Source organism: Lathamus discolor, chromosome 11, assembly GCF_037157495.1.
Source record: "Lathamus discolor isolate bLatDis1 chromosome 11, bLatDis1.hap1, whole genome shotgun sequence".
NCBI lineage: Eukaryota > Metazoa > Chordata > Aves > Psittaciformes > Psittacidae > Lathamus > Lathamus discolor.
In genome coordinates this window covers 4,491,859-4,502,755 of record NC_088894.1, presented here as the reverse complement: position 1 = coordinate 4,502,755, position 10,897 = coordinate 4,491,859, and positions in this window count along the sequence as shown.

Below are 10,897 nucleotides of genomic sequence, written 5' to 3'. Positions count from 1 at the left end.
CAACCCAAAGTATCCCGTGGAGTCTGTGATTTTTCCCAGCTGCATGAAAAGCAGCTCATGGTCACTTCATGCTTCAGTGCTGTGAGCATCAGTATCCATAGTGCTACTGCCAAAAACACCGTGATTGCCTGCAGATGTTGCCCTGAGTTAATCTGTAACAAAGGAACTGATGAGTTTAAGAAGTGGGGGAAATCTTGATTCTCACTTTTTTTCTCATGTAATTAAAGCTTGATTCATATGGTGCAACAGAAAATGAGTGACCTCTTTCTTTTCCATTACAGTGGACATTGCTTGGAAGATTTCTTCAGTTCTGTGAGTGTTTTCTGTCTGCTTTAGGAAGCTTTATGCATGTAAAGTCACTAATTTCCAGCCCTGCTGTATTCTCTTCATACAGTATCACCAGGAGATACTTGCGGATAAATTTAACCATTAGCCAGACTGTAGTGGTCAGCAGCTCTGTGTAGAGAATTCAAAAGGCTTTTTGTTAGTCTTGAGCAGCCTGACACAGAGCTATGTTGTACCTTGCCCTGAGCCTACTGCAACAAAAGCTGTCCTGGAAGAGCTGGGTTGTCTTTCACACTCATGGTCTTCAGCGTTCAGCTGTTCTGTTTAGAGGACAAGCACCAGTGCTTTCTCAGGAACAGGTATATGGGAACAGTATTATAGCTATTTATTGCTAGAATGCAATAGTATCTCTGAGCCGCTCCCATGGACAGCAATATCACTGCATTAAGCTTTGTATACGCAGAAATAAAGGATGGATTCTCCTACCAAAGACATGCAATATAGAAAAAAAAACATTTGTTTTAAATCATTTGTGTCTTCTTTGATGTAACTGCAGGTTGCAACGCATGACCATAAAGGTCTTCTCCCCACTACAGCTGTATCCTGTTAGTTTCCTCTCCTGTTCTCATGAGAGGATAACGATTCACTGGCCTAAAGTTTAAAAACCTTGGATATAAGCATTCATCTTAAATGTTTGTGCTGGCACTTATGGGGTAGGAGAGCTGCATTCTAAGACTTGCTGGAAGCAACCCAATTAGATAGTTCTTGCTAAAACAGCCTGTGCTCAGTTGAAGACAGTGCGTAAGCCTGTCCTGAAGTTCAAGGATAAGAAGGAAAGCTAAGCCTGTTATTAAGGGCTTCTCTGTAAGAGGATGCTCTTCAGGATCAGAGCCTTAAATAACTGCCTTTCCAGAAAGATCTTCGGTACTTTCCTCATGGGCTATAAAAGCTGCTCTCTCATACGTGATAACACACATTTCAATGTCTGCATCTTAGTAGGAGGAATTTCTTTCCCCCTTCCAACAGGGAAAAAATGAATTCTTCATGCAGAAGCACTGTTTGTGTATCCTCTGAGCTCTGAGACCTCAGCCGATATTTATATCCCCGCCTTTTCTGGGGAGAATATCCCCACATGATGCCCTAGAAATGGATGAAAACCAGTCTGGTCAGGGCCATATGGAGCACAGGCAGTCCCTGCACTTTCTGACCTGGTTTTCTGCATGCAAAGAACTGAGCTGGGACTTCCCCATCCTGAGTGCTGGGATGTCAGGCAGCAGCAAACAAGAGCAAATGAGGGAGCCGGTTCTCCTGTAATGAGACAATCAGACAAACCCACTCCCCAAAGCAACACTGGGTTGGGAAATGTCCCAAAATGAGAGCCTGCTTACATGATGGCCCTCTCTGGGAGGACATCTCGAAGCTTTTAGCAGGTGGCAACAGCCTTAGGGGACTTGTTGGCTGGGTTAGGACCAGCCTGATGCCAAGAAGGATAATGACAAAACCTCTCCCTATTCCAGGGCATTTTAGGAACCTATCTCACCAGCCTTGGCTGTAGTTAGAATGGTTCAGCCCCATGCTTTCTTATGTCTTATGGTCTGTTGGTAATCCTGGAAGGCAAGAAGTGGCTGTAAAACAGTGACATAGTGACCAGAGATAAACCTCACCTCTTACACAGTCCAGGCAGGCTGGTGGACGTTGCTCAGAGGAGATGCACATAAGATCCAATTACCTTCTTCATCCTTCTGGATCGGTTCCCTGATCCCAGTTCCCTGACCTCTCCCTGTTTTGTCCTGTTATTTTGATGCTCTTGACGTAACAATCCTATTTCTGATGTGCATGAGCACACATGCAGCTGCACATTCAACCTCTGAATCAATAGCCTTTCTCACACAGTGCTGTGAGTGCTCCTGACCCCTGGGATCCCAGGATACATGTCTTAAATGCATTAGTTTTATGCCCTGATCCACCAAATCATCTGGCACTACAGAACTGGAAATTGCAGCTCTGTAGTTCAAACCTTTGGTGCTTCTTCCTGGGCACGTAAGACAAAGAGAGAAATGGGGAAAGAGAACTGTTACAGTTATTTCATACCACTTCCATGGCAGAAGGTGGGAGGAGCATCATAAGAAGAAATTACAATTCATCTTTTTTCCTCCTAAGGGCAAATGGCTCTGATCTCTCCATACAAAGGTTTGAAGTCCGTAATTATTCACAATCTGTGAGATGTGAAGCAGAGCTCTGCTCTGCTCATGGGCCTTTTATTGGTAGTCCAAGAAAAAATAATCACCTGTAATTTGTGTGTTTTGTTGAGGGCTAATATTTGGGCAGTGATTATTCCATATAATCTGTTGTCAGAGGCACCCTTGGTGTGAAATTCATGTTCTTTCTCCAGCCCTGCCAGCAGCAGGTATGGCCATATGTGAGTGTCTCATGAAAACAGCATAAAATATGCATATCATGAATTTATTATGCACCAGCTGTTTGTGGCAGGCCTGGGGTGTCTCAGGATGCTGCTGTGAAGTGTCTGCCTCTGTTACACTTCCCTCTCCCATCACCTCATCCTCATCACACCTCTCTTGACAGAGAACCCAGTTCTGAACCTGGGTGCTGCTCAAGAGGAAAAATGGGCAGGCTGGCAGGTTTTTCCACCTTTTCCATAGCTCCTTTGTGTGAATCCCATAGGCCCTGATGCTGAAGGGCAAATCTGGATGCACATGCAGAGCATGGGCAAATGCAGTTCAGGTCTTTGGCATCTGGAAACTGATCATTGGGTATTTCACTGCAGACAGACCTGCATCTTCTTTTTGTCTGTGGGGAACAGAGGCTTAGGGAGGCCAGAGGCTGTGAGGTCTCCCTGTGGCTGTTTGCAAGGACCTGCAAGGGTCCATTCTGCTCACACATGGCTTCTCCTCCCCAAAGTTCAGGGTCAAGGAGTGTTGTGGGGGATAAAGTTCTCTTCCTGACAAGTGCTGTTGCAGAGACAGGCCACTGCAAGTCAGCATGCTTTAAATGGACGATTTCCTATGGATTTTTAGTCCTCCTGCTGCACAAACCTGTTAAAACTTGGGAGCTCAAAAAAGCTGCTGTCATCCAGTCACAGCACAAACTAAAACCTGCCTCTAAGTGAGCCAAAGCATGGGAGATGTTAACAGGAGCTGTGGTTCAAGCAGCTCATTCTTCTGCTGTGCCTCAGCAGCTCCTTTGTTCACTGGATCAGCCTCGCCATGGGCTCCTGAGCATCATTCCAAGCTTTGGACCAAAATGGGGCCTTCTGACACATGTGTATAGAGCTGCTGAACTGACTGTGACTGTTTCTGTGCATTAGTGACTAGGATGTGACTTTCTCCTACTGCTTTATAGCAATATATGAGTGAATGTCCTTATAAGCCCTGTGGCTCCCCTCTGGGCATGGTCTTTGAACACCCAGATCAGGACAGCAGCCGAGCACAGATGCACATGGGTTTTAGTGGCTTTCATGATGTACATGTCCTATAGAATAAGGGTGGAGAATATACCGGTTTCGGCTGGGGTAGTGTTAAATTTACTCACAGTAGCTGGTATGGGACCATGTTTGGACCAAAGAGGTATTTCATACCATTGGACATCATGCTCAGCATATAAACTGTGAGAAGAAGGAAGGGGGGCTGGGGGTGGTGATGTTTGAAGTGATGGAATTTGTCTTCCCAAGTCACCATTACACATGATGGAATCCTGCTCTCCTGGACATGGCTGAACACCTGCCTGTGGTGGGAGGTGGGGAATGAATTCCTTAGTTTGCTTTGCTTGTGTGTGGAGCTTTTGCTTTACCTTTTAAACTGCCTTTATCCAAACCCAGGAGTTCTCTCACTTTTACCTTTCTGAGTCTCTTCCCATCCCACTGTGGGGAGAGTGAGCAAGCAGCTGTGTGGGGCTTAGTTGCCAGATGGGGTTAAACTATGACACCCAATGTGGCAGCTGGAAGTGGTTTTGACACCCAGCGTGGGGCTGGAAGGGTTGATGATACTGACAGATTTGATTGGAATATGCTAGATCAAATTTATAATTGTTATTGCTATTTAGCTATTAATTATCAGGCTCCTGTGCTTGCCGTGGGGCTTGCTTGCCTCACTGTCTGAAAGAGTGTAGTGTTTGTTAGTGGCTGCTTTTTGCTTCCAGTGCTGCTTGTCCTGCTCTACTGCTTATCATCCAACTCTGCTGTGCCTGGGAATGCTTTGATAAGAGCAGTGGCCACGTGCTGGGCTGGTGGATGCCCAGGGGGCTGCTGCTGTTTGTGTGATGCTGCACTGCACAGGCTGGAGCTCCAGTGTGAACCAGAGGCGAAGGGTCTGTGACCTGTGGATGAGTCCACATGGGAGCAGGACACCCTGAAGCACCTGTGGCTGTGGATAAGTCCACACCAGAGCAGGTATAACCCTTCTGGCTCTCTCCCCATCCCATCAGGGGGGAGTGAGGCAGTGTGGGGCTTCCTTGCTGGTTCAGGTTAAACCACGACACGTCACAAAATGCGAGAGAATAATTTGGCTGAATTCACACTACGAAACCTTTGATCTAGGATGTCTCCAAGCCTGAATCCCAACCTGTGCTGCCTTATAAGCGTGTAAAAAATAAGTGATACTTTTTTTATATGCCTCCTGTCCAGCTCTTCTGGATTTTAAAACGTGTAGGGTTTGGTTTTCTTTCCTGCCAGCCCTCGTCCCTCCGCATCGCTGCGATTCTCTGCCACAATATTGAGCAATTGTACTGACTGCCCAGCAGAGGGGTGTAGAATCACAGAATCCCAGCCTGGTTTGGGTTGGACGGATCTTAAAGCTCACCCAGTTCCAACCCCTGCCACGGGCAGGGACCCCTTCCACTGGAGCAGCTTGCTCCAAGCCCCTGTGTCCAACCTGGCCTTGAGCACTGCCAGGGATGGGGCAGCCACAGCTTCTCCGGGCACCCTGTGCCAGCGCCTCAGCACCCTCCTAATAAGGGAAGTGTTTCCTCCTAATATCTAATCTAAATCTCCCCACTGTCAGTTTAAAGCCATTCTCCCTTGTCCTATCACTACATGCCCTCGTAGAAAGCCCCTCTCCAGCTTTCTTGTTGGCCCCTTTAGGCACTGGAATCTGCTCTAAGATCATCCTGGAGCCCTCTCTTCTCCTGAAAAAGAAGAACTTGGCAGAAAACCAATATACAGGCAGCAAAACTGCTCCCATTTCCCCTGTTTTCCCATCCTGCTCACTGGCAGGCAGCTCCTGCCCTCATCTCAGCATTGTGAACCATGGCAGCCCAAAGGCAGGGGACCACCAGAGTCACAGGACCCTGGGGCACTCATCCACGGAGTCACAGTGCTGGAGCCTGCCCTGCTGCCCAGGCAGCCATGGAGCCGTTGTGGGTATGTTAGGGAAGGAGGGAAGGCAGGGTGATGGAGATGAGAAGCAGCCTGCCAAGCCACCCAGGAGCCTGTGGCGCTGTGCCCCTTACCACTGCCCTGCTCTGAGCACAGCACTGGTGACGCGCCTTGCCCATCACTGTGGCTGTCCATTGTCCCCACTGGTGACTGGAGCATGCTGTGACCTGCTCATGAGCAGCAGTGGTGCTTTGCCTTCTCTTGCATGCTCTCCTGTCTACCTTTGCATTCACGGCTGCTCAGACAGCTGCCTGTGGTGTGTGTTTTCCTAATGAGACACTTTGGGGCCTTCAGATTACATCCAAATTTCCTTCTGTCCATCTGTTTTCCAGCCTCTGTCCATCTGCTCTTGGTTCATGTCAAGCCTGGCTGAAATTTGTCACCGTGGGATGACTCTTCAGAGGTGCACAGCACAAGGAGCCCTCTGGGACGCCCTGATAAGGGCTCACAGCCTATCCCCAATGCTGCTGGTGCCTTCTGCCAGATCCATGGCCAGGATCTGCCTGCACCCAGCCCTGCCTGTCCCTGCAGGCAGTGTCTGTGTCCCTGTCCTTGAGATGCGCTGCAGCATCCGGCATGGAGGGGTCTCAGGGTAGGAGGTGGGAAGAGCCTGGTGTAGGCACAGGTTTGCAGATGGGGCTCCAGAACCTCTGGTGTGAGAATGGTGATGTGCTGAGTCCCTTTGTGTGCCGCCCTGAGGGGCTTTTATCCCCATCTCCTGCTGTAGTCCTTCCCTCTGGCATTCAGCACATTTTATTCTGAATATAAAGCAGGAATTCTCTGGACTCCAGGAGCTGAATGAGTGGAGGGACTTGGCACCGTGCGAGTGTTGACTCATTAATCTGACATCACAGAAAATGCTCTGCATTAAGGAGATTAATCACAGCTTAAAAAAACCAAACCCAAACCTCTTTAGCTTCCACGAATCCTCCCCATGAATCCCTTTCTGTGCTGCCCATGATACCTTGGCCTCCTTGGCTCAAACTGCAGCTTATTTAGCATTAAAAATCCCACTCCCAACAGTATTAATAAAACCTAACCCCTTTCGGGCTGGACATTCAAAGAGTTGATCTCCCTAAGAGAAGCAACCTGTCAGAGCTCCTTCCAAACCACAGGGAAGGAGCAGGATTTGCAACGGGGGAGCATGAATACAAATGTTTCTGGAAGGAAGAGGAGGTTTAAAGCTTGGCAGCACAATGCCTGACCTGCTGTCATGGAACCGGTGGCACGTGGAGGTTGGGCACGTGCCCTTCGCTCTGCCTGGTTGATGGGAGGCTCTCCTTGGGATGCCAGCAAGGATTTCAGCTGGAGCACCATGATGAAGCCAAGCAGCAGAGTGGGACCCTGGAGCAGCATGGAGGAGCCCCAGCTCCAGGAGGTCTGTTCCCCAACTCTGTTTCCCAAACAGAGTTGTTGGGGAAGAGCAGACAGGGAATGCGATGGTGGTGGATGAGGTGATTCCACCCTGCCAGGACAGGGCTGGTGGGCAAACAGAGGCATCCTGGCACACAGAAGCAGGCCTGGGCTCCACAGTGGCTTTTAGGCAATGGCCCTTTATTGCCCAGGGAGGGGAAAAGTAATTCATTCACTCTGGTAGGACTTCAGAGCATTCCTGTTGAGTGAAGAGACCAGCAGCCAGTACTCATCTGCTTATCCTGAAAGCCAAACATCTAATGAGTGATAGAAGACTTTCACACATGCTGCAAGGATAAACTTTATCAAATAATTTATTCTTAGATCTTTATACATGAGCAGAAATAGAGATTTATTCTCAGCAGTGCAAACTGCTTTCCATGAAGGTTATATCTTTGGGCTTTGAATTAAGATGTCTTGAGTTTATTTTTCTCTGCCACAGCTTTACGTGCTCAGACTTCAGAATTAACCTGGTAAATCCAGCAAAACATCTCTGGGCTATGCTGTGTGTGTGAGAGAGGCAGATATTTAATGCCACATATAACTAAATGGACAAATTACTTTGGTGAAGGCAACTGCTTGCGCAGTTGGGGCAGTCTTTTGTGTCGTGCTTACAGAGCCTGGGATGGAAGGTCCGACCGAAATGAGAACGTTTCGGTACCTTTTAGGTGACACAGAGGAGGAGATCAGCATGTTTGCGGATGTTTCAAGGTAACCTCTGTGAGAAGAGTTCATTCATTTGCCTCTCCCCAGACTTTATGGAGTTGATGGGGTTTGGTTTCCTTCCATTTTGAAGCATTCCAGCTTTTTAGAGCAGAAAACACAAAAGATTTGAATTCATGACTTAATTTTACCCTTTTCCCACAACTTGCTGGCTGCCTGACAAGCCTATTTATAAGAACGGTTTAGTTTCCACTGAGCACAATCCTAGGTAGAAGATTGCTTGTGAATCATCTAATAAGCTAAAGCGTGTTTGTTGCTTTGGGTTTGGGTTTTTACAGTAGAACCTAAAATGTATCCGTTGTTCCAGAAAAAATAAAACCAGGGTTCGCAACCATGCCTGCAGCATTTGCCACATGGTCTGAAGACACTGGAGCTGGCCACACTCCTGGCATCTTGGGGGTACCTGGGTACCGCGGGCAGAGCTTGCCCAGGCTCCTCAGGGCCATGGGCAGCAGATCTGTAGGTTTCAACTGGAACCAGGTAAGGATCTGAGATGTTCCATGACATGGCAGAGAGGACCATGAAAGGCTCTTGCTACCCCTGTGGTGACCTTCTGAAAGCTTCTTAAATGGCCTTTTTCAACCTCTGCTTACTAGTCCTTGGGAATGAAGCCTTGAGCGGCTAATAGGAGATTTAGGAACAACTCGGCCAGCTGAATCTGAGCCTTCCAGTCCTTATAGCAAGCCCAGCCTCCCAGGATGCTCTTGAAGTTGCCATGGGCCAGACCCTGCCTTATCATCCCTGTGTGAAGCACGCTGGATACAGCCAGGCAGATACAGGGGTGTAAGGAGAAAAGGAGAGTGCACAGGGTGAGAAGTGATGGCGTTACAGCTGAAGACACATTGAGCTGTCTGTAGGGCCTGTGGGAAAGCAAAGCTGATTTTGTTTAGGCAATACAGGCACTGGAGTGGAGCGGCTGCGTTTCAGCCCTGTGCTCCCATGCCTGGACAGGGAGAGCTGTGGGAAAGCAAGTCAGAAACCAGCCTGGGCCTCACGGATCATGTGCATTCTCTGGGATAGATATCCCTGAGGTGTACATAAGGGTAAAGTTCAGCTCAGAGGGTGACACTTCGCAAGCAGAATGCTTCACTCGGCAATATGAAAAAGCAATCAGCCTGCCTTGATTGTGATTACCAGTGACCTTCCTGGCAGCTCCCCTGCTCTTGTTTATGAATCTGGAGACATCAGCACCTTCTAATAATGCTGGGCTTGCTGAGAGGAGATGGAAAATAGATTGTTTGACCGACACTGCCCCATTTGCAAGCATTTAGCCTCCTCCCCTGCATCCTCCTGCAGGCACAAGGGAACTGGGCCAGCGGTGACTGAAGTGTCTGCTGCTCCTGTCCGTTGGGCTTCCTCTTGCAGCAGCAGGACTGGATCACTTTGAGATAGACACTAGTGCAGAATTCACACTAGCAGATCCTGTCAGCACTCCCTCTGGGTTCCCTGGATGCCAGCAGCATGTTGGAAGACCAAGCATAGGCTGGGACTTTGTAGACCACAGTGCTATACAACCATGGTAAGAACCAGGTTTGCTGTGCAATCTACGTAGGAGAGTAGGAAAAACCTGACAGTCAGCTGGTGCTGCCCCCAGAGCGTCTCAAAGTCTTTGATGGGGTAGCAACACATGTTAGAGAAGCATGTTTCTCATGAGTACAAAGAAAGCAAGACAGGTAACAGCCAGAAGAGGTGATGGTCCTGTAATAGGGTAATAAAGACTTTCCCCTCATCCAGGAAAAGGGATAAAATGTGATGCATTTCTGCCTGCCATGCGTTTTGGGAGCCTTTGGTGGCGTATCTCCATGAGTGGGGTTTGCTTTTGCTCTGAAGATTGAAAAGAGCATCCTGATTCATTAGGAATAGGGCAAAGCCAGTAGGCCTCATTGGTAAAACAAGCATTATGGAAGGAGAGAGAGCTGTACATGGTGGCATGTGATGGGATGGGATCAGCCATGCACGCCCTCCTGCTCTCACCCCAGACACAGCCAGCTCCACTCCAGCACCTACCTGTTCTCTGATTCCTGCAGAGTTAGCACAAATGATCAAAGCAGCCAGTCAAAACTCCTTATTCTTCCCCACAGACTATTGGTGGCAGAGATTTTGATCACTTTCAAGGGAAGAGGCAATTAGCAACTAACTGAATTAAATGGAAGGTGCAGCGTTTGAGCTGACTTTCTGCCGCTTCTGTGGCTGTCGTGAAGATTACTCATACCAATGAAATAATTGTTTCCATAGCAACTAATGTACTTCATTGGGGAAGAACCGGAGACACAAATAACAAAGGCCAAATCTATAATGCAAAGAGGCGTTTGCAAACAGAACAAATCACAGCGCAGCGCCTAGTGATGGCTTCGCTGTGTGCTGCCTCTGACACTGTATGGGATGGAGTAAGGGGAATTCCACAAGCAGAGGAAGGTGGGGAAAAACCTGGGCAGGGCAAGAGGCTGTGTGGCTTGGTACAAAGGCCATAATCTCTCCTAACGAGTTTCGGTGGCTGTTGCTGCAGGATGTCTTGCTCAGAAAGCTCCCTTTAAAAGCATGGTGATTTTAAAGCTAGCCCTGTATGTGCAGAAATAGCAAAGCAGGGATTAAATCTTCCTTTCACCTCTGCTATGGGATCATAGAATCATAGATTAGTTAGGGTTGGAAAGGACCTTAAGTTCATCCAGGTCCAACCCCCTGCCATGGGCAGAGATGCCTCACGCTAGACCGTGTCACCCAAGGCTCTGTCCAGCCTGGTCTTGAGCACAGCCAGGGATGGAGCATGTACCACTTCTTTGGGCAACTTGTTCCAGCACCTCACCACCCTCACAGTAAAGAACTTCTTCCTTATCTTTAACCTGAACTTCCCCTGACTTTACCCAGATGAATGATCCACAAGTCTTTTTGTCTTATTCTGGCTGTAAGTCCTGTTTTTATAGCTCTGAAATTCAGTGATTCCATACACAAGAGCAAACTGCCTCCACCTGCCAGCACCACCCTTCCTGCTGTTCCCTAAATTATAGGGACTGTGGAGGAATGTGCCTGTGAGCAGCCTGGCCCCAGCCTACAGTGCCCTTGGGCATTACTGCAAGTCCGAAATAGTCT